The sequence below is a fragment of the Dermacentor silvarum genome, chromosome 4 (genome assembly GCF_013339745.2).
Source record: "Dermacentor silvarum isolate Dsil-2018 chromosome 4, BIME_Dsil_1.4, whole genome shotgun sequence".
Taxonomy (NCBI): domain Eukaryota; kingdom Metazoa; phylum Arthropoda; class Arachnida; order Ixodida; family Ixodidae; genus Dermacentor; species Dermacentor silvarum.
In genome coordinates, this window is record NC_051157.2 from 95,635,360 (window position 1) to 95,660,099 (window position 24,740).

At 45.3% G+C, this 24,740-nt stretch overlaps 1 protein-coding gene across 4 annotated transcripts in view; it reads right to left on the reverse strand.

Moving 5' to 3' along the window:
* The window catches only part of LOC125944739 (cytochrome P450 2J2-like), a 287,966-nt gene that overhangs the window by 241,002 nt on the left and 22,224 nt on the right, over nucleotides 1-24,740 (reverse strand). The window contains exon 3 of one of the 4 annotated variants that reach the window (XR_007466424.1): nucleotides 2,845-3,057. The exons of 1 other annotated variant lie outside the window; for it this stretch is intronic. The gene's annotated coding sequence lies outside the window, so the exon portion shown is untranslated. Of the gene's footprint in view, nucleotides 1-2,844; nucleotides 3,083-18,548; nucleotides 18,619-24,740 lie in introns of those variants that run through there. 2 more of the 4 variants (XR_007466425.1, XR_007466426.1) reach the window with 2 other exon arrangements.

The window sequence follows — 24,740 nt, forward strand, 5'->3', positions numbered from 1 at the left end:
TACACATCCACCTCACATGCCCCACTTTCCCTCATGCCCCATCACAGACCATGGCGGAGTCTTTCCGGGAGACTCTTTTGACCTGGCCTTCCCCTCAAGACCAGCGCCGGGTCATCTCCAGAGCTATGATAAGGATTGCGCTCCAAATGCTCTCCGCTTTATAAAGGTGCCTCCTCACAGTAAGGGAGCACCAAAGTGCCATGTAGGGTGCTTCGCCCTCACCATCAATGACAATAAATGTTTCTACCACCACCACCGCCCTGAGTAGCACGCGCTACCTCTCCCTACCCTCCGCATGGAGCATTCCGCGTGGCGGAAGACGGCGCGCTTCCATCTCGCTTCTCTCCCTTGCGTGCGCGAGAATGAGCCGCGATAGCCACCTCACGCTGGCACGCTTTCACTCGCACATACAGCATACGGCCCTCGACGACGATTTTATCGCCCTTAGACTTTACACGGAACCTCACGGCGACGGCGACGGCAGAAATGCGCCTAGAGTGTCCATATAATGGCTATAGCAATAAAACGCATTAATGTCCACTTCAACGCCGCCGAGTGGTGCTTGGAGTCATGAACTCCTCGCGGGCAAGCGAGCGCGTTGAGACGCTTGGCGCGTTTTGATATGGCCTTACCAAGGCGCTGTTAGAACGCCGACGAGAGCTTGCGCGGACAATGAACGCGTGGAAAATCACATTTCTCCATAGGGATTTTAATGCTTTCGCATTCACACACGTAAGCAGTCTTAAGTGTCTCTGCAATTTTTTGCAAGAACATTAAAAAATGCTCCGATACATCCAGGCGCGTCCTGCGCCAATCGATTACGTTTAACATAAACCTCAATAAACAATAACAATAACCTCAATAAACGTTTAACAGGACCTCAATAAAGTTCGTACTCACTCAATCACTTGTTATCCGGTTAACAGCGCTCACCGGAGAACGATAAAGACTACGCGTGTAAAAATTGTCCATAGTTCCTTCCGTTGTCTCTCGTCACTGAACCTTGTTTATTCTGTCTGTATACACGACCCGAGTAGTGTAGTACTCTCCGGAAGACACGTGGGCACCAGCGATTACGCTGGAGCCTTCGACGTGGTATGTATAAACGCCGACGCACTTCACCCGCTGAGCAGATTTCGCGAGAGAGAATAAACTTAATGCAAATAAGCACATGAGCATAGGTAGCTCCTCCGCTCTGCAGTGGGTGGTCCCCTCAGTCCAGGAGTCCAGCGGCCTTAGCTGCCCTTCTCGCTCGGTTCACCAGGTTGAGCTGGTCCGTTGAGTCGGAGCGGGACAGGGCTACCTCCCATTGCCGCGTGCGTGTGGTATGGGTCTGAGCTGTCGGCGATCGTTGTCGGCGATCGTTGAAATCTGCTCTCTCAGTACTTGGGAGGGAGAGCAGATTTCGACGATCGCCGACTGCGCTCGACGCTATCGCAGTGCTTTGAGTGTAGCCTGTTTTTGTGGTCACAGATTCGCCCAATAAAGAGTTATATTCGCGATTCACAGTTTTGATACGCCATCACTGCAACGTGACAATATTGTATCGATCTTAGAAACATGCAATATTTTCCACCTTTGCTTGGACAGAGAACTTGAGGAAGAGCGACGGCGAGGCTAGATGAGACACGGCAAACAGGCTGTACGGCACTACAGACGGGTATTCTGTGGTGTACGCGCATGCTCAAGTGCGAGTCTGCTCGGGTCGGCGCAAGAACCCGCGCCAGGAACCTTAGAGTTTCCTACAATAATAACTAGAGGGAGCTTTGGTTCTGGTTTCTACTGGAGCTGCAAGCATTCCACTTCAGCCATTGTAGAAATAATGGTCTCTACTTGAACTTGCCTAAACTACGTCCTTCTGGCTTTAAACGGCTTCATGAATATCCTAAGTGACCTTTCTCGACAAGGTACTGCACTATAAATGAATAAACAATTGGCAGAGACACTTAAGATTGCTTACGTGTGGGAATACCGAAGCATTGTAGTCCGTTTGGTGAAATGATTTTGTTTTTACACGCGTTCCATGTCCACGAAAGCTCTCGTTTGTGTTCTAACTAAGCCTCGGTAAGGCCAAATCAACACGAGCCAAGCGTCTCAACGCGCTCGCTTACCCGCGCAGAGCTCATAACTCGAAGGAGTTATGAACTCCTCGAGCTAATAACTTCGAGTTCAAAACTCGAAGGGGCTTTCAACCGCATCTCCCACCAGATCCTGTTTTGCATTTTAGAGCATTCAAACGTGGGCCACGTAATACTAGAGGGCGTTAAGAGGGCGTTAAGAGGGCGTACATGTATTTCACAACGCGCATTAATGGTCACTGATGAACCTACTGACAGCCTGTGCGTTCGTTCTTCGGTGAGGCATAGATGCCAAATTTCGCCCTTGTTGTTTGCAGCTTAGCTCGAGCCACGCTGTTTGGCCATCGCTTACAACGAGGATATAACGGGCATTAGGCTGCATGCAGACAGCGTATGTAGAAATATTGGCTTTCGCAGATGATGTTGCCGTCTTTTTCCTCACACAGGGAGAGCATTAAACAAGCCACTAATGTTGTTGAAAGGTGTTGCGAATCTACCGGAGCCCAGATCAACTGGAATAAATCAGACAGACAGACAAGAAACTATATTTTGTCCTAAGGGACTACTTTGTCGTAGTCGCGGGCCGCACCTGCACCGGGGGCGGAAGACCGTGATCTTCAGCCCTTTCGCAGGCCCTTTGGACAGCCTGAAGCTGAACTTGAAGGTCCTCGCTCTTGACGGCTTCTTCCCAGTCTTCTTGCCTGTAGAAAGGCGAGTGGTGCAATGCAGAACATTGGCACAGCATCTGGTTAAAGGTGGACCTTTCCTCGCTACAGTCGGGGCAGCGGGGATCCACACCCGGAGCGTAGTGGCTCAGCCTGGATCGAGACGGTAATAAGCCCGTCTGCAACATTCTCAGCACCGAGGCCTGGGGTCTGCCGAGCTTTGTGTGAGGAGCCGGGAACTGCCTGCGTCCCAGCTGGTAGAGAGCCGTGATGTCGTGGAAAGTAAGCAGCGGGTCCATGGTCCGGTCAATCCCCTGCGAAACCGGGCCCCTCAGCCGACTGGGAAGTCATGCCGGAGCACTTATCTCATTTACATTCGTCGACTGTTCCAACGTAATACCTTGGTGTCTGACTTGATTGTTACCGCGATCCTGAAGCGTAATGATATGATCAAGTGCTGAGCGCAACAATGTTTTTACGAGCTACTGTCTGCAACCTGTTTTTTTTTATTTCGAAGACCTGGTAGGTGATGAATGTGTTATGCGCATCGCGAGTAAGCATACAAACAATTCAGCGTACTTTCGCCGTTTTTATTTGGGCATCGACTTGGGAGTGGACCGCTCGAGCGAATTTGTCCCGCACAGTCTAGAAAGGTGGGTTAGGACTTGTTCCCTTGATTCTGTGACAGAATATATCGCGGTACCTTTATTTTCGTAACCAAAGTGACCACATGACGTTACGTCATGTGAAAACATGTGCGGAGCAGTAAGTGGGTATCTGCGCGAAGTGGTGCTCTCGTACAGGTTGTTGAACGTGTTGGTACCCGTGCACACACGTACACGCACAAGAGTACCCGTACAGCGTTAACAAGAAGAAACTATATAAGGACCTTGTCGACAACATGGTCCAGAGCCATGTACCAAAATGCTTCCAGTGCCTTTGTACCGTTTATCACATCAAGGAGGCCCAGGAGAGGATGTACTAAAGAGAGTAAAGAATATGCCAGTATCATCTTCACTTAAAACCTTCTTTGAATTACACACCAACACACATTCCGTTAATACCTCACTAAACGATAAAGGCATTTTCATATCCTGGACAACCAATTGTTTTTTATGCAACACGTATTCCTAAACTGTTCGGAGCCTATCTTTTACTGTGCTGTACTTGAGCGCACATTAAAGAAACAGATACACCTTGACCCATATGGCATACGAGCCTTGCCGGTAAATGCATCATACGATATACCGTACAATCTAATTATGTACCAGGGCTGCCCACGCTTTTTGGAAAACTAGAATAGAACTTGTGCCTGCAGACTCAGTTGTTCATCCTGTTCGCGAACACTTCATTGAAAGTGTGGTATGTCTGAGAGAGGTGCATCGCGCGCACTCTCGTCCACTAGAGTGGATTTCTGTACTTGATGATTTGTTCTCGTTTAAAAAAAAATTTGCAGTTTCACCCGAAAGGCGAAGCATCGATTGCGATAGCAAATTAGTAGAGAGCTATACGGAGTAAGGATAGTAGTTTTATCAGCTGTATAAACTTGGACATGCAGCAGCACCAGCAACGCGCAGAGCTGTTGTCGACGCCGTCGGCGTTTTGCCCGCGCTCGCACCGAACGCGCGCGGCGTTTTTATATAAATACGTATTTGGTGCCGCAGCTAAACGTCGCCTCCCCTCCCTCCCTCCTGTCCCCCCACAGCCTTTCGCGCGACGGCAAAAGTCGCGTTTGCTCTCTATATATGGAAAAGAGGAAAGCGACGCTTAATTCTGCAGCCCTTCAGGGAGCACGGCGCAGAACGCGCGTTCGCCCCCCGTGAAAGCGCGCGTCCCTCGCGCCCTTTCACTCGCACATACAGCGTCCGGAGCGCGGCAACGATTCCATCGCCGTTGACGTCATACGGAACCTCACGGCGACGGCGACGACGACGCCGACGGCAGAAATCTGCTTTGGCGTGTCCATATAATTTCTATGGCAATAAAAATTCAACTCCGCGTTAGCCAAACTGTGGCCAACGCATTTTATGCCTTGTAACCTACTGCATATAAATATGATTATATCCTATCCAGCCTGTCCATAGTTCTCAGCCAACAAAATCATTTCTTCGTATAACATGCTGGCCTTTAATACCAATATTTAGACCTCGAAAACCACGTTTTATTTACACACACACACACACACACACACACACACACACACACACACACACGCGCGCGCGCGCGCGCACACACACACATGTTTAATGAGCCGATCACACCAAGAATGCTTCGCTTTACGTATATTTCAAATGCAGTTTAGTCTGCCTGTTTCTTTGTGTTGGGTTTTAAGGAGAAGCTTTATATGGCTATAGGCGAAACGAAAAAGCGTCCGTTAGTCCCCTGTCCACGGAAAACTATCATCATCAGCTTTGGCTCGAGCATCGGCGTCTTCTTTCGCAGCTGGCTCGTTGGCGCCCCTCGGGTCGCGCTCGTGCTCGGGCTTGGCACGCGCTCGTGCCACTGCTCCCGCGTTCGTCGTTGCCGTCATCTTCCACAGCTGGCTGCTTTTTTCGCTCATCATTCCCAGCGTAGGATTTCCTTTCCCTTCTGTCCACGGAGCGATAATCTTCCTCCGTGCTTCTGTCCTCGTAATGGGGAGGCCGCGTTTACGGGGGACGGGGGTCTCGAGCAAACTCGAGACATCGAACGCAAGCTACAACGGCGGACTGCGGGTGTACCCTCAGTGACGTCGTTCTCTCCGTCGCAGCCGAACGTAGGTGTAACCTCATTAAAAAACACAACGACGTAACCTTCTTCTTTCTGGGGTTTTACGTACCAAATCCAGTTCTGATTATGAAGCACGCCTTAGTGGAGGGCTCCGGATTAATTTTGACCACCAGGGGTTCTTTAACGTGCACTACAACGCAAACACACAGGCGTTTTTGCTTTTCGCCTCCATCGAAATGCGGCCGCCGTGGCCGGGATTCCATTCCGCGATCTCGTGCTCAGCAGCGCAACGCCTTAGCTGACTGAGCCACTCCGACGGGTCACAAAGACGTAACCAATAATTGAGAAATACTTTATTGAACAGTCGGGATTAACCGAGTAACAAAGACTGGGGCCGCACGTTTCAGCTTCGCTGCTTAACCATTTGTGCTGGAGTGTTTGGCGGTTATTTTTTTTTCTAATTGCACTGTATTAACCGAATGGCTTGTTGTGTGGTAACGATTGACTTCGTCGCTTCATGCACTAAGGCTGTGCTTCAGCAGCAATTAATCCAATAAATACCTTCATCAGAGATGGGTGCATTTGGTGCGACTGTGTGCTGAAACTGATGCTTCGTGAAACACTATAAGACGCCCTACGTGCAATATTGGTCATTGTTACCTTTTCAGTGCGAAAGACCTCCCACCAGTAACTTATCACAATGCCCTTCCATATCAATTACTTGCTCGTAATACAAGTGCGCATCTTTATTTTTAAAGCAAAGCTTTCTACGTCTCACTGACTCGTCCGTGAGCGCCGAAAACGCACTGCAGGATAGCCAACTTACACAATGGAACTCTCTGCGATTCTGCGCACACAGTAGAACAACGGCGCACGACATACGTATCATAGAACACTACAGTTTACATTCGCAGTTGTACCGATAAGAACAAAGGGAATTGCAACGTCACGCTACCCAGACGAACTGTATATATCTGCATTGCATTACGTGCGTCCCGCAATGCATTCCCAGCCATCACCATGGGTAGGCCCCGGGTGCAGCGTACGGCAGAAGAGGCTGCCGTACGCGAACGTAAGGGCGAGCGCGATCGTGCCTGTAAGGCCGATCCCGTGTGTGGCAACGGCAGAGCCTCTAGCCGTCTACCACAGCGATGACAAGGCAATACTGTGCAAGTGCAGAGGCGTCTGTAAATGTGTGAGTGTGTGCGAGAAATCAACGGCTACATGATCTAAAATAAAGGCTTTGCAACTTAACGAAATGTGTCTTTATTCAACTTCAAAGTTCAAAAATACAATTCTAAACAAGCAATCAAATCACACATGCATCGCATCGGGTCGCTCAGCATTTCTTGGGTTCGTTGCGTAGTCATTGACTTAAGACTTTGATTCAATTTTGCATGGGAGAAATCTTTGCATTCAACCATCTTTCTTTAAGAAAGGGGCTTTGATTTTGGATGTTTATTCTTAACATATTGTTCAAATAAAACGTTCAGTAATAGTCAGCAATCAGACTGTGTAGTTCTCTCCTTAGTCCTTGTGTAATTTATTTCGCACGGAAAAGTTAACAATGAACTCCTGCCAACTTCCTCAGTTCACCATCCTTCTAAATGCGATATTATATATGCCGTGGTTGTAAATTCTTTGTTCTATACGCGCTAGCTAGGCAACATTTCTGCACCTACCAACGTTTGGTTTTAAGCGCCTCGAAAAAGCAAGAAATAGACCTGCACTGACCTCAACACTTCTCTAGGTAATTACGTGTTCGCATGGCGCAACAGCAAGACAATAAATTACATCCCGCAGTCCCCTTTTTCAATTTGAGCGGGCTTTTCAGATGATTCGTGGCACATTTCATCCGCCAGTCCGTCTTTCTCTTTTTTTCCCCATTTTTTTCCTAGTATTACGCTGATGAGACTAAGATGATTTCAGAATGCTGCCCATAAAACTAACGTTCGCAGTTTTTTTGATCGATATAACGGGGCATCTAAAGCCTTAAGGTGGAAAATTGTCGCAAAGGCAAAAAAATGCAAGTAATAAATCAAGTGCAATTACCACAAAGAGTTGCGGCTGGAACTCTGAACGCGAGGTGCCCCTCGGCAGAAACGGAAAATCTGCTCAATAATTCCTCAGAGGGGCGTGCGGATAGTCAGATGCACTCTCGCATTAAGGAGCAGTTATTGCCTCCTAGTGCCATCGAGGAAAGAGCAACCGCTTTCGCAGCAGCCGATCACGGTGAAGCGTTGCATCGTTGCTTCAAACCTAGCTAACGGCCCCTAACATAGTTCTTCTCGCGAATAAATAAATCAGCAATCCCAGTACCACTTCAGACGAGGACGCCTTTTTCGCCGTTGCTTCGACATTGAACACATTAACGCCGAGGAAGGAAACGAAATAAAAGTAGCCAAAGACGACCATACGAGTCTCCTTTGTGGAGGAGGCTAGTCTTACGCGGAGGAGAACAACAACAATAAAAGACTTCTACTACCTGTAACGAGGTACATTTGTTATTCCTTCATGGGAGCCTAATGATTTATTTTAGTGCATTTTAGCGAGTGCAGCAAAAGAATATATAATAATAAAATTTTACAACTAGTTGACTGCCAGAAGCTAAAGATTAATAGTCGAGAAACAAAAAAAGACATACAGGCTTTTGCAGTTGGATTCATGTTGCGGAAACTAATAAATGCGTTAATTGTTAATATGTAATAAACTTTCTTAAGCCGGATTAATAGTTCCTGTTAGTCTTCCACATTTTATCGCCGTCAATTATATGCGTTATTTATTTGCCAAGAGAAGAAAGCGCAGTGTACGTGGACGGCAAAAAACCAGGTGGCGTGATGAAATTAATAAAATTGCCGGTGGAAATTGAAATGAGCTAGCGCAGGACACAGGTAATTGGAGATCGCAGGGAGGAGCCTTCGTTCTCCAGTGGACATGAAAAAAAAATGCTGATAATGATGATGATTTGTATGCGCTGAAAAACAGAAAAACGGTAAGAAATTACATGGGAATAAGTTCGTTTAAGATTTCTGGCGAACTGCTATTACATCTGCAGCCGCTATGCACTTAAGTGTAATATCTATGCACGCAGTTTGACCCTTGAATTAGACAGATCATATGTGACTAAGCTTATAACTTCTTCAATAACCCGCCGCGGTGGCTCAGTGGCTAAGGCGTAGCGCTGCTGAGCACAAGGTCGCGCAATCGAATCCCGGCCACGGCGGCCGCATTTCGATGGAGGCGAAATGCAAAAACGCCCCTGTGCTTGCATTGTAGTGCACGTTAAAGAACACCAGGTGGTCAAAATTAATCCGGAGCCCTCCACTACGGCGTGCCTCATAATCAAAACTGGTCTTGGCACGTAAAACCACAGAAAGAAGAAGAACTTTGTCCATAGCGACGTTACGAAGAATATGTTTACCTTATTTGTAAGCCACTGTTTCACCAAACAGGTAATTAGAAAAAAACAAAGATAAGCGAAAGCGCACTTGACATGGTCCTCGGAAAAACAAACACATTTTTCTAAGGCACACCCGTGAACACGCGCATAAATTAAACGTAGTGGTTCAGTCTCTCTTACATACTGATCAGCGGCTGGAAATATGCAGGACTCCAGCGTTGATACATGAAAAGATAGGCACTTCCATCAGTAACGGCACAGCTACGCAAAGCGGACGCTTGTGTGTTGCATCTTTACGAACGGTAAGATTTTGTATCATTGCTAATGACATCAGCTGTTCTGGGGGCGTGAAAGCGCAGAGATGTACTAGCTTCCCTGCCAGCTTTATTTTATTATTTATTTTTTCAGTGGAAGACTTCGAAATCTTCGAAGACATTCACAACCTATAACAAAGAAACATACACAAAAACGGTTGTACTGCTCGTTACGGGAGGTTACTAAAGCCGGTTTCGTCATGCCGAATAGTGGGCCCTTGCATGCAGATTCTGAAACGTAATTTCTCTTATAAAATGCAAAAGGAGTTAAATTTCTTATACGCGGTGGTGGCGTAAGTAACAACTTTGAGGAAATGTTATTCATATTTCATGCGTAGCCCGCATTAAGAACTCTACGACATATTCCTCTGTTGTATTTTGAATGTTCTCTTTTTACTTTTTTTCTACTTTCAGCTAAGCAAGCAAGCAAGAGAAATATTCACGTTCCAAGAACAATTTCAAGAAGCGTTGCTCCTTTTACTCGGCAAAGGAAAGTAAGTAGCCAGAGCCTTCATGAATATAATTTACTAGCCTTGTGAGTTATACCTGATGGCTTGCAGCAAAGAAACTGTAATTTCACCTAATAATTTAACGCCACAGTGTCAAAGGCCCCGTGTCGCAGAAAATTCGGTATCGGCGTCAGCGTTCCGTGAGTGAAAATTCCCGTTTATATTTAGGTATATGTATATGCCACGCGGATCAGAGAGCAAACGGGGATAGCCGATATTCTAATTGACATTAAGAGAAAAAAATGGAGCTGGGCAGGCCATGTAATGCGTACGATGGATAACTGGTGCACCATTAGAGATACAGAATGGATACCAAGAGAAGGGAAGCGCAGTAGAGGACGGAAGAAAACTCGGTGGAGTGATGAAGTTAGGAAATGTGCAGGCGCAAGTTGCAATCAGCTAGCGCAAGACAGGGGTAATTGGAGATCGTAGCGAGAGGCCTTCGTCCTTAAGGGGACAAAAACATAGGCTGATGATGATGATGATGGTGATGATGGTCTGCCACGCCTTGCAGTATGACATGTGGTGTATGCGGGTTATATTGCTGCACCATTCTATCAATAAAGTTGCCCGTACCTTTTATTACATTCTTGACAAAGTTTGAAGAAAGACAGCCCACGAACAAACGTCATGAAACAAAACACCGACACTGCATGCCTTTTATGTTAAATCTTATGCAAAACAATAACAGAAGCCTGAAAATCATAAGTTGAAACCTGAAAATGATAATTTAAAGTTAGATTCTGCGCATGCTCCTTGTGATAGTGGCTGTCTACTTATGTACGACGACTGAAGCAATAAACACATATGGTTGTTATTCAGCACCCGTGTCTGTGCTCTCCTTTCGTGCTGTTGTGCAGCGATGTTTCGTCTTCTCGAAATTATAAACCAACCAGACCAAATGCGTGCCCTTCATCATCAAATAGCCGTACGAAAATTGTGCCTTATTGTGAACTCTCGTTTATAGACTCCAATTTCATCTTACAGCGAAGCCGTTAAGGGCTAGTTCCGCTAGGATCGTGTCCGCGTGTAGCAAAAAAACTATCATCATCAGTATTTCGGCTCCACATGCATGGCGGTTTCCCGCCAGTTGTGCCTTAGCACAAGTGTCAAAACGGATGACTAAGATGACTGATAGGTCATGACATAAATAACATCACCTGCTCGTCACTTACGTCACGATCAACGGTAATAAAATCACGTTTGGCGCATACCCACATTTGATATGCGGGTATGACCAAGGGACAAGAAAGAAAGAAAGAAAGAAAGAAGGAAGACAGGAAGGAAGTAAAGAAAGGAAGAGAGAAAGACAGAAAGAGCGAAAAAAAGAAGGAATGAAGGTAAGAAAGAAATCACGTGTGGCTCATACCCGCGTTGTATATGTGGGTATGAGCCGCCGAGAGCAGGAGTGGGAGAGATCTCACTGAGCCTGACGCTGCCGTGCAGTGTGCCGCGGCTATGAACGCTGTGGCTCATACACTAGTCTATGACGATGGAGTGGATTTGACGCTGCAAACGCACTACTTGGTTATCGCGCCGGGCGAAAACAAGACGCCGGTGTCCTTGCTCTTTGCCGAACATGCCGAAGACGCTCAATATAATGAATAATGATAATGTATAAGTTCACTATAGCAGTATCCACTACAGCAGACCCACCATAGTCACAGCTTTGCTGGCTTCCATCTTCACAGTAGTGAAAGCGCTCTCAATTTTTAATGAAATTTTATTGCGGGCTGATTGAGGACTTCTATAGGTGTTTTTTTTTCTGAATAGTTTAGGTTATGCTGTAGTTCTTCTGTTAACTATTCTTGGTATTCTTGCACCCGAGTAATTGGCTAAAATATTGTGGCATGCAAAAGTCGCGAATGCTGCAGAGAAATACTGCCTAATTTGCAAAACTTGCACGTTTGTCCTTGAAATTTCACAATGAGATGATTCGCCAAGGACGTATATGTTACATAATTCATAGAACGATGCCTAGCAATCTTTCTAGAGCGATAGTTCTACTACTCCAGGTACAAACCCAGCAAATGCCTGCTTCCATAAATCTGATCTTCAGGCTCAGCCAAGGTCAAACTTTGACTTAGCCTACCACTACCGGTGGCTGCTGCGTACGCCGCGTGGGCGCCTATATCTTGAAAGCAATCTGAGATGTGGCCAAAGTTCACCGGGTGCTGTTTCGTACACACTGTGCTTTTGACGCTTAGTTCGCGTTGAAGCGAGACGCAGCATGAAGGTCAATTCGCTCGTTGCTGCTGCCGCGCCTAGCAGCGTCTGTGTGTTGCCTTGCGGTGCAATCGTAGATGCGGTAGTTGCTGACGCCACCTTCCAGTGTCTGTGCCGTTTCCCAAAGCAAGCAAAACCGTGATATCGTTCTACAAACTTCGTTTAACCGGGTTCAACCACGGCAAACTTTTTCAGCAATTCAATCAGTGTAATCTTTGTTTTAAGCGAAAAAAAGTTTTGAAGTTTATTCCATACTCCGAACGGCGCCGTTGACTGCCTGTGTATCCTCCGTCCGATACACCGCTCGGCGTGGTGGGAAATACTATGTACTAACATTACGTAATGCATCAAAAATACAGTTGGTTCCTATAATGGAAAGTGCATAGTAAAGCACATTCTTTCTAATGTAATCAGACGAAACGTCTGCTTTCTGTGAGTTTCGGGTTAAAATATGTGATTGGAGCAGGGCTCAATCCGAGAAAAATTTTTTTCGCACGAAACCTTTAGGGAGTTTATTTATTTGGAGCTACTTGAAGTCCACAGTTAAAAAAAAGAAGTTAGAGAGGTTTGAATTTTCGGTGGGGTGTGTTTCGCGTAAGCATTTGTAAGCATTTGGTTGGCTGCCTGTAGTAGTTTTCAGCAAATCATACTTGCGCAATGTAATGAACCTTTGAGGACATAAAATTTGGTAGCTATCGCTGCAAGTGCTAAAATGTGGTAGCTATTGCTGTAAGTTCTGCACACGTTTTGCGAAACTGCAATGTCGCAATGTTTCAATATAGCCAAGTTTTTCAGTTTCTGCTTCATTCTATGGCATCACTACATTGATAGATACCTGTTGTAACCGGCGGTGGCGTTGCGAAATTCCTTTTCTTTTTTCTTTTTGCGAACTGCTGCATGTCAACCTGTCCCGCCATCGTCGGCGCGACCGAAATGTCGCACCAAAATTGGTCGATAGCGCAAGGAGCAAAAACACGTCAAAAATGCTCAAACTGACGTCAAATATTCCCGGGAGGTTCCTGCAAGCAAAGTAAAAAAATGGCTTTGAAAATAAAATTTTGTACAACCCGAGCCTCCATGGTGCGAGACAACCAGGCTTCCCCGACGCCACGGCGGCTGCATGGTTCTTTCTGGCTGCCTAAATGTGGGCCTAGTGCGTGCGTCTTTGCACCCGTCACGTCGCAGCCATTAGCGGACTAAAGGTGCGGCATAGCGCGTGCGTCATTGGGCACGTGACAGCGCAGCCAATGGGGAGGATGTGGCACCACGTCAGGAGTTCATAAAAATGAGCGCGTTCATAACGTTTCGATGTCTACAATTGCTATAATGCTTTCACATTCCCACATGTAAGCAGTCGTAAGGGTTTCTTTTTCATTTTTAAAAGTGAAGCTGTTGTAGGTCGAGCCTGCACCGTCCGTCTGTCCATCTGCCTGCCAGTGTCATGCAGGGGCAGGTTCCCAAACACACCGCTAGGGGCGCTGCGTTCAGTCAGGCTGCACCGGCTGATGAGCGGACCAATCAGAGCGCGCGCAGAGGCAGGGGGATGGAGATGGGGATGGGGAACCCGCGCACGTTCTCGCCATGGATTACGCTCGGCGCGAGCTGCTGCGGGAGTTCGCCCGAGAGCTGCAGCGCCGTCACCGCGTGAATTCTACGTTTCGAGCACGGGAATCGGCAGCTAAACGGCAGCGGCGGGAGGCTAATCCGGAGCTACGCAAGAAAGGAACGCAAGTGAAGCGTACTTGGAGGAAAGCGAACCCTGATTTGTCCCAGCCAGAGGCAGAACAAAGCCGCAAGCGCCGAGAGATCCCTTTGGCCGATGGTGCAGGAGATCTCCTCGACCGGGAGTTAGCGGGGAATGTTAAGCAGTAAAAGTAAAAAGATCACCAATAATCACATGAAAACCACTGGAAAACAAACATAATGACAGAAACTCGCGCACAATCACAGAAACCCACAGATAATCGCAGAAAATCACACGAAATCAGAGAAACACAAGAGAACCACAGCTTAGCTGTTTCAGAAGATTTCACATTGGGTGGAACTGGGATTAATTTTTTGATCTTGAATGAGGTGAAACATAAGAAAAGATATGTTTCTTTCTATTTTACTTTGATCAGAATGAAAAAAAATATGCGGAGTTACGTCAAACTCTAGCTGTTAATGCTACTAACGTCGTAAGACGATGTAAATTAGTACATTTTTTGTGCTACCTGTAACAATGCGGATATCCATCCGGCCGCTGAAATCGTAGCAATAACGCTCACTACTACTACTAAGCACAACCTCAATGCCACGGTTTCAGCACTTTTACTATATATGTATCTTTATCTGTGTAGTCGGGAATTCTAAGCAAGCGGATTGAGTGCCGTGATAAAATCAAAGTACGCCGCTGACGTTTCCGAGATTGTCAATTTAAGCAAAGTCTAAGATAAAAAAGACCTTCACGAATGAAAACAGTAACAATGCTTGTTTTTCACTTATTTTACACTCTAGTATTCTTTAGCTTGTTCAACTGACACTCTATTCTTTATATTTTTGTGTATTTTATAGTACCTTGTTGCATGTCCATCGCTTTCCATTTCTGTCTCATAACAAAAGTTTATCGACGTTTTGCTAGTGTTTGTGATTGCTTTTTCTCATAATTTCATCTTTTTCTTAAAAAAACATCTCGTTCATTGGCTACACATACACGTCCGCATTGCGACAAATCTCTTAACGAGTACACTACATTTATCATCGATTGAAATGTGTCGACGTCAAATGCTCGTCACTGTTGCCCGTATTCCTTTTTTTATTTTCCTATTTCCTCCCATCATTTTTTTTTTCATTTGCCAATAAAAAAAGCACGAAAGCAAGCGGCGAAAGTTGCCAGCATTTTCAATGTAATCAAATAAATCAATGAAATCAAAACGCACACGGCCTCTGAAGCTCCGTTTCTGAGATCCCTTAGCGCCCGCAGGGGACATTGCGCGTAGGCTGTGATTAATCTACGCCGACACAGCTCACTCCTCCAGCTCTTTGGCCCGTTCGTCGCTAGGCGGCGTGCGTTTATTGCCTCGTTAATTACCTCTCTGGACGACGCCACTCAGACTGACCGGCTCCACGTCCCTGGCACAGAAGAAGAAGAGTTATTTTTATCAGTTTGATGCAGCAAAACTTCAAAGAAGCACAGTCACCGGCCCGTAATGCCCTTCTTGGACGATGGTTTTCTTTGAATGGCCCAACTTGTGGGCACACTAATTGAGGACGCGACTACGGGAAGCTCCCATTAGTCGAAATCCTTCTTTCGCACACAGCCTACTGACAGCCTCGTATTGGAAATGACGAGTGAATTCCCCCGTGGAAATGGGACGCACGTTTCACCGTTCTTTCTTTTATTTCATGGGAGACCAACGTTCGTTATTTCAACAACAGCTTTCTTGCAATTTGGTTACGTCAGCAAGTTAAGTTCAGTATTACAGGCTTTTGCAGCAAGAAATTAACGATTAAGCTATAGCTTCCCACTTTTAAAACATTGTTACGATAGCAAACTCACGCACACGAATGCCTATAGGCAACTATAGTTCGTTGTACACATAATTCTGTCGAAGGATCAAGAACAAAAGCTGGCGTATTTCTCGCCTCCCATCCAAGTAAGCAAGATGTTCCCTCCAGAGTTGCGTTACGAGTTCTAGAAACAGAAAAAGAAGTGCGAGTAGTCCCTGTGTATATTGCAATTCAAAGGACAAATTTTCGTATTCCTGCTACCAAAGTCTGTCAACCGTGGTGTCGCTATCGAGGGTTTCTTTTTTTCCCTGAGAGCGATGAACCGTGAATAATCGTGGGTGCTGTTTGCAATAAACATACGAAAGCCTGCTTTCAGCGAAGCTCTAATTTCAGCTCTTAACGCCAACATCTACAATGCTAAGAAACTGCGAAGTATCGCAAAGCGACGTTAGCTTTTTAGCCCTCTCGTCTTCTCGTTATTGAGTTTCCGGTGGCGCGGATACGAAATCATCTATTAGAGCTGGAACTTGACTACCACACAGTCCGAGATTACCCGAAGCCCAGCGCCCGACTCCTTAGAACAACATGAGCCGAATAATGTAACGACCCGAATCCAATTATATTTCTTTCCTCGCTGTCATTAGCACCACAGTCGCCTCGCCCACGTCTTCACCAAGTTCGGCTTCTTTCGTTATTAGATTAGATTAGAGAATTGCTGGAAGCAAACTTTCCAGGCTTCAACCATTTTTAAATAAAGTTTCGAACAGTTTAAACAAGAAGACCTCTTCACGAGCAGTCGGTTCTTACTTGAAACGTTCCTATACATATATTTCATTAGGTTATAGCAATACACTTACGGATACTATCGATCTACTTGAGCAACGGTCGGGCCTCTTCATCTAATAAATAGCAGCCATGACAAGTTGTTGACCGTTTCTCTTCAAATATACGTTTACAGCGCAACGCAAGAGTTTTATCGTAACCTGTTGCGGCGGCTTCGGGGCTTTCTGTTTACCTTTAAGGTGTTAACATGTCTTGAAGGAATCTCCAGATTAGGACGTCGCCAGAACAGCCCCAAGTAATACATGACAACGTCATACCAGCGCCCAAGGCTGGGACAAGAAGCCGTTTATAAATTATGCTGGTTTCTCTATCACGCTCGCTAAGCGTGGTCACTTTTCTTTCGCTGTATTGCGTCTCAGATGAATCCTTTTAGATTTAGTGGCAATGGGAGACTGCCTTGTTTAGGCGGCAATCACCCATGCTAGTGGCCGGTTTTATTTCTCTGTTCAAAAAAGAAACAACTATACTTCATGTATATACGTGTTGACAGCTCAAGTCGAAATATTCTGCCCACAGTTGTGTGCAGTTTCAGGGGACGTTATGTTTCCTCTCTGTCCTGCGCGACCTGTTTCCGCACGGCCAAGCTTTGTTATACCGCCCTTGCTGAACGCATGGCATCTGGAATTGAGCTGCAACTATTGCGTGGCGCGCAACGCGTTTTTATTGTTAGCCTAGGAACTCGCTCTGGCAAACCGTCACACCGAATTACAAGGCTTCTACTGTGGCTGTCCGAGTTGTCTGGTGTTATTAATGCAAAGCATTTTTGGCTCATCTTTGGCACACTTTTTGGCACACTTTTTGGTAAATACAGGTTGGTAGGTACAGGAGACTGTCTCACCTCGTTCTTTTCAATAAAGCTGAAGTTCATGTGCCCGCGCGTGAAATAAACTTGTAATTTGCACGACAGAAGTCCGATGATCCAATCAATAGGCCAAACTCGGACGCACACTTCTCTTCTGCCAGTTCTGCCAGCGTCCGTGATTGCAGCTAGCAATTTCAGACATTGATTTAGACTACACGGCCTTTTGGATCGGCCCACATTCGCTAGCTTTTTTTTCTCGTAGCAGCTACAGCTACGTACAAGCTGCTCGACATTTTACCGCATTCACTTTACCGCTTTCCTCGTTTTAATATATATCACGTGACATGAACACAGCTACGTGCGATTGTATAATACTTCGTCGCAGACGACCGTCACAATTCCCGTTTCCCTCGTTTATGTCTGTCCAGTCTCTACATCAATGTAGAACTAAGAACTGCCGTGTAAACTCACGTCGAATGACCCCAGTAAAAATCACGCGTTGACGCCATAGGATCGTCGTCACCCTCATCGCCATCTTGTTGCTGTCGTCACAGACACAATCACATCAAACACACAACTGCTCTAATTACATGAACATGTTTCACCACTTCGTGATGCCTTGCGTAACCTGAAAGACGCTGGATCAGCAGCTACCTGCATATGGTTTAATTAAATAAAGTTTGCTGCAAATGAAACTGGTGTACAGCAGTTTTAGGCAAGGTACTGCAAAAGCTTTATAAAGTGAACAGGCCAAGATGAATGGCAGATTTGTGATCCGTATTATCTTCCTATGCCCTTTTTATGATAAAGATTTACTGCAAATATTCTGTTACCAAAATTATCTAACCCGTCTTCTTGAAGGTTTCTTGCACTTGTACATAGAAGTTTCGCACGAAAGTGGAATTGAGTTATCGACCTCAGATTAAAATTTCAATTGGTTCACTGCAAAATGCCATGTGAATACGTTATCTGAACATGCACTGTGATTAATGATAATTAAAAACCGTTCTCCGGCATGCTTGTCCTGAGTGCGTGATTACTGCCTTGGCCATTTTTTTTAGTTTACAGGTATGAAAGATCATACCAAATTGCGGATGGCCAAACAGTCGGTCACTTTCAGAAGCATCGCGACATTCTCAAGAATCGCCTATCCTAGATAGCCGCAAACATGAGAGGTTCATTTACACAGCTGAATCCCTTCCGCATTCTGTGAATACTTTCGTTCCCATTGATTCTTGCTATGATTCCCTATGAAAATGCCAGAATCTTATTGCAAAAAATCTGCTCTGCTCTATATCTCTCTCAGCGAAAACAGCCGCATCGCATTCATAAATAAATTGAAACAGGAAATAATTATTGCGTGTGTGTGACTTTGTTGGCTCTTGCAGCGCTGAGATTATTCTCGTAAACATGGCCTTAATTATTTTTTCTTGTTTCTTGTGATTGAAAGTTCCAAAATTTCTGGTTGGTTGAGGCGATGTGCCTCTCTGGACTCATGGCATATCTAAGTCACTCTCGTACAACTTATACGCAAGAAGCGTCGTGATTTGGTAATGGTCCACACTCGGCATTTTCCTCAGTGCCTGCAAAGCAGAGCGTAGTAAATAGATCTCGCTATTGTCCTTTCTGAAAGAAGCAATAGTATTAGAGGAACTTATTTAAAGGGTGAAAGTGTACATTCTAGGCGTGAAGGAAAGGAAGAAAACGCGGAAGCGATTTTTTTAACATACATCACGTAATTGAAATGTTTGTGCGTTTCATTTTCAGAGAAAAGCCGGAAAGATGTTCTTTTTGTGAAGCTGCGGACCAGTCAACCATTTAAATTGGGGTAATCAGATTTCATGCGTATGCGAGAGAATGTTGGCGCTTCCTTATCAAACACCATTGTGTACTTACGAAAAATAAATTATAGCGTTTTGCATCTCAATGCCACAATCTCGTTGACTGGCGCCAAAACTACGTTCACGAGTTTGAAAGCGCTCAGCCCGCAGCGTGGGCAACACATCGTCCTACTTCCGGGACCAGAATAAAATAGCTATTGTATTCCAATCCAACTCTTCTCCACGGGTCTGTCAGAACTAAGTGGACTCGTAAGCAACTGTAGATTGAACGGTCGTTTAACGGCCAATCGTTTACCCGGAAAGCCACTGATAAAATCCTTGGAGTGGAAGAAGTGAAGACCAAGGAGACACAGCATGCCTTAAATGCACTAAAAGCACATGGAATTAAATTAGGCATCGACAAAAGCTTTCACGCCAGAGCAGCTGCCACAAAATTTTAATGTTTTACACATATTATTGGCGAAGGTGGCTGGAAAGTGGGAAAGAGCACTTACGAATTTAAAAAATTACAAATTTTGCCTCTGGTTTGCCGCATTCACAGATTTGCAACAGTCCGCATACTTTTTATTGCACTGTTTGTATCCGAAGTTATGAACGGCTATAACTACTCCGCATTCACGAAAGTGCCGCAGAAACAACTTGAGGCTTTCAACAATGAAGCCGGGCGGATCATCCTCGATAGTCCCCAAAGCAACCTCTATGGCGAACCTGCACAAATGCATCCGCTATTGTTCAATAGCAGACAGAGCTGAAGCCCAGTGGTATGCGAAGAGTCTGGGGGGGGGGGGGGGGGGGGGAGAGTGAGCTATACCTTGCTGATATATTCTTTCGAAGCTGGGCTACAATGCTTCAAACAAACCTGCACTACCCGAGCTTGTTTCTTCCTGGAAATTGTCACGTTTTAACTGAACAGAAGCACATCGCCACAAGCACTGGTGTTTCCCATACTTCGTGACGAGAGCGCAAGGTAGGCCAGCACCTCGAGGAAGTAGAATGTACTAGTCTGAAAACTAGAATAAAATGTATTTGCAACTATGTCGTGTTTAATAAAATATGTCTGGCTATTAGGATCTACTGTGACGAAACGAGCAGGGATCTTGCTCATGTTTACTTTTTTTCAGGTCAAGTTTATTTTAAGATGTTCGAATTACATGGTAAAAGATATTACAGCGGGAAGTTCCACAGTTTAGAAAAAAGTTTGGAGGGGTACCTTTGATGAACACATAAATATGTAGTAATTATACAAAAAGACCAAGCAAGAGTAAAACTGCGGACAGGTGAGCTATATAAGTAATAATCATTAACTATTAAGAAAGGAGTCACGCAAGGAGACACAATCTCTCCAGTGCTGTTCACTACATACGTAGAAGTTCTCAAGCTATTAGACTAGGAAGGCTTAGGAGTGGAGATCAACGGCGAATATCTCATAAACCTTCGGTTTGGTGAGAGCGGTGAGTGGTGGATTTTAAGAGAAGAATAGTGAGAAACAAAATGAACCCTTATATTATACCGGCACCGATGTTAGCATCAGTACTGAGGTCTCGAAGGGCTGACTGAAAATTTCGCACACTTCTTACCTCCCACACATCATTGGTGGCAGTCTAGTTTTCCCCCTACGGTGGCATTTTATCTTTCCGCCTAAATGTTGAAAGTACTAACGACACCAGTGGTACTTATTACGCTCTCACCGAGGTTTCGTAGAAGCGGATTCTAGCTAGGGAAACCTGTCACAGGGCCTTCATCAATCAAAAATCTAATTCTTATCTCAAACTTTCGTTGAGTGCTGCGCAAAATTTCACGAGATAGTTCAATCCTTTCATCACCGTCTACCGAACAGCTCGATAACAATGAGAGCGGCCCAGAGCTTGTTTGTGTGACAGACAAAGTTTGTCAGAAGAAGGAAAGCTGGCGTTGTTTGTTTAAAGATACAATCAGAACTAAAGTGATAAGGCCGAGATGCCAGAGAAGTTCGATGCTTTGACGCTTAATGGACGGTCTATGCTTTTTTTTTTCAAAGTATAGCGGGATGAGCTTAAGTTTCCAAGGCAGAACAGACCACATTTAAGCTTAATGGAACAGAAAGCACGAAGCAGCGAAGCATTAAGCAGCGAAGCTGTAAGCAAACAAACTGCACTTATTTTAAGCTTCGTAAGGAAAGTTTCTGAAACCCTTTATTCTGGTGCGAGGAGCATAGATTGTTGCTGCGTATTCTACGAGGCTGCGTAAGCAATAGTCGACGTGGAAACGCTCCGTGGTTGTTAAGTATAGAGAAAATGCCGAGCTTGAAAGCTCTCACGCTCTTCCATTTGCTCCTCTGATACGTATAGGACATAATGCGACCTGGCCTAATGGCAACTCCAGAACTCGTTACTTGTGCTGGAAACACTGTCAAAATAAACAATGGTGCATACGACATCCAGTTTCACGGGGGCTCTGTCACTTCGTGCTGCGCCACCATTTCTCATTTGTGCCGTCGAATCGAGGTGTTTCGTTGAAGCCGAAAGGGTCCTTGCCACCGACCACGTTATACAAATGGATCTCAAGGATTTCAGCGACGAATCAGCGGAAATAGTGGTGCTTTTCAAATTTATTTTCAATAGATTTATTAAAGAGAAAGAGCCTTTCAAGCGAGCCATGGGTTTAAAAAAATAGAAGAGTTTGTGCGTAGCGGACAAGCATGCAAGCACCTGTTCGCGGTGTTGCTCCACTGGTACAGTGGAGTGCTTTCTTGAATGCTTTCGACATTCATAGCATCGACCTTCATAGCATTACATAGAGCATCTCATAATAAATAAGCAGTAACGTCTCTTGTGCTTTCAGAAGCTAATAACGGATATTCTGCACTGACAGAACTAGGCTAAAACCTGTAATGTTACCTGGTCAGTGTGTCTTAGGAATAAAAAACAAATAAGATTTCCGTTTGTGAGTCGGGGTGCAGCTTTCTTTATATGGTGGGCTAATGCGTGTGATAAAGTAGTTTGCGTCCGATGAGTGGTACTTGTTCATGCTCGCCGTACGCAGTGTTCCAGGTAGATCCCGAGCTTCAATTACGCCTGTCTTGCGCTAGCTGATTCCAGCTTGGGCCTGCAAATTTCCTCATTTCATCACTCCATCTAGTTTTCTGCCATCCTAGACTGCACTTCCCTTCCCTTGGTACCCATTCTGTAACTCTAATAGTGCACCGGTTACCCTCCCTACGCTGTACACGGCCTGCTCAGCTCCATTTTTTTTCTCTTTATGTAAACTAGAATATCGGCTATCCCCGTCTGCTCTCACCCACACCGCTCTCTTCCTGTCTCATAATTAACGTTACGCCTAACATTTTTCGTTCCATCGCTCCTTGCGCGGTCTTTAACTTGTTCTCGAGCTTCTTTGTTAACCTCCAAGTTTCTGCCCTATATGTTAGCACCTCTGGAATACAATGATTGTACACTTTTCTTTTCCATGACAGTGGTAAGCTCCCAGTCAGGATTTGATAATACCTGCCGTGCCCACTCCAACTCATTTTTATTGTTGTGTAAATTTGCATCTGATGATCAGGGTCTCCTGTGAGTAATTTACCTAGATTAACGTACTCCTGTGCAGACCCTAGAGGCTTACTGACAATCCTGAATTCTTCTTCCCTTGCCACGCTATTGAGTAACTTCCAACAGGCTTCCTAAATTTAGCGAGAGTTTTCTGTTGGGCAAAGTCAATAATATTGGTGTAATTGCATTACTTGGAAACGTATCGAACCAGTTGTAATAGAATTTAGCTTTGCTCACAGTGACGGAAAATAAAGTAGCGGCGCTGTGTGCAGGTAGAATTCTCGATAGCTGCAACGAGTGCTGTTTGCTGTTGGTTCTAAATTGCTTGCGAGCAGGTAAACTGGGAACTAACTGCGTTAAATGAGAAAACAGCATGTTCTGCTTGAATCGCTAAGTTAAAGCATGCTATGAAAACGATATGTCGCCTCGCAGCGTACCATGCGTCATGATCAACTTCAGACCAACCAAGGTAGCTATCATTCCTGCTACCGTGCCTAAAGACAAAAGTACATTAGCGAGAATATTCGTGATCCTTGAAGCATTCGTAAGACTAATGCTGGGGCAGGAAATTATAAACGAACGAAACTAAATGAAGCTTAACAGTACATCTATATAATTAGCACATCAGTACATCATTATAACAGTACATCTCGTGGGGGTGCGGGCGCAAACGTCAACACTTAAAGACGCCTAGCACGTCATTTGAGCGCTGGGAGGTACAGCTGACCGGCGATACCCTGGCGGGACAAGAAGCTCTCGTCCAGCAAGTTCGTGCAGCAGCCATGGCCAGTGGAGTCCTGGAATGCGGCCACCACCCACTCGACCTCAAGAGCAACGACCTCGATGGTCCAAATAGATGTTTTCTCTCTCTCTCAGGAAGCGATGAAATCATACATTGGTTTCTTTTCACCGCAATCACGCGCATAATGGTAGAAGCAAAAGGGTTTTGAGACCCGTCATTTTTCACTGTCGGGCTTTTGCACGGTGGCATCACGACGATTTAAGAACACGTGGCATTCAGCGCACGCCGTAATAGGAGACTCTATATCGGTTTTAGCTTGCAGGTGGATCGACTGTTTCGCGGTGCGACCGCTAGGTAGCGAGTGTTTTCTTGGAGACGCATGAGGACTCATAGTGTTGAGTCAAAAAAGATCGCAATTGTTCAATTGTCGGTTTTTCGTCGGTATTTTGTGGTCCCCTTTTTGCACGAAACCTCACTTTCAAACACATGGCAAAAAAAAAAACTAAAATCAGGTGATCTTCCGCTCACGCAAGTATTTTGTTAGAAGTATATGCATTGGCGCAGCCCGATTGTTCTCAGAGGCACCTCTGCTCCTCATGGCATAAGCATGCAGTTGCCAGAGACGACTTATTTGAGCTCCAAAAGTCAACCTAACTGAGCTGTTCACTTTGTCTGGAGACAACAAGGGCAACGCTTATTTCGGCATCACCCGGGTTGGCAAAGGCAATATTGTAACTGCAAGATGATACGTCAGAGTGGGAGAAATATATAAAAATTCGGAAGTCTCATTGCATATGGAGATGGCTCTAGCAGGGTCACATTTATTATGCAGGAGGCACAGGACGCTGGCATGCTATGTAAACGGAGGAAACGGCAGCCTTCGAATACAAACACGCGGAACTTGAGCGCCTCTGCATTTCGGGAGGAAGCCGTAGGCAGATTAAACACGCTCTGCAAACCTGTGAACATTTGAGGCAGCCAGCAAGCGCGTTACTCTGCTGAAGCGCGTACAGCATCGGATGCACAAATATTTGTCTCCTATTGCTAGAGCGTGTGCATTTGTATGCGTTTTTCATAGCGTGCGTCTGGATCTTTGAATATATACAACGTCAGTTTCAGTAAAGCAATAGTTTTGGATAAATTGTCTTCATGGCAATTTGTTATCTTTTGTGTGACAAATATTGGTCACCAACGACTTTACTTTTTCGGGATGCAGTGAGATGCATTTTGCGGTTCATGTTTGTGCCACCGGCGATAGAGCATGCACTAAAGGAATTCAGCACAACAGAATAGATACGCGCTCCCAAGCATGCTTTCTGCCATGCCTTTTTGGCAGAAAGTGCAGGCTGTTAAATTAGTTCAGTAAGTTTCAGCCTGCAGCTGATGTTCGGGAATAACGCTACACGGAAAAGTTGTATGACACAATTGGCCCTGTGCATGCTCAAATATATATATATGGCGGTTTTGTTCTAGAAAGTTCGTGTTTCAGTGATCATAGTACAATGTTTTTTTTTTCTCTTTTTTGTAATGGCGCAACCTTCTCTTGGTTATGGCGCAGAAATCGCGCGTCTTATAAACAATGTCTGCAACGGAGC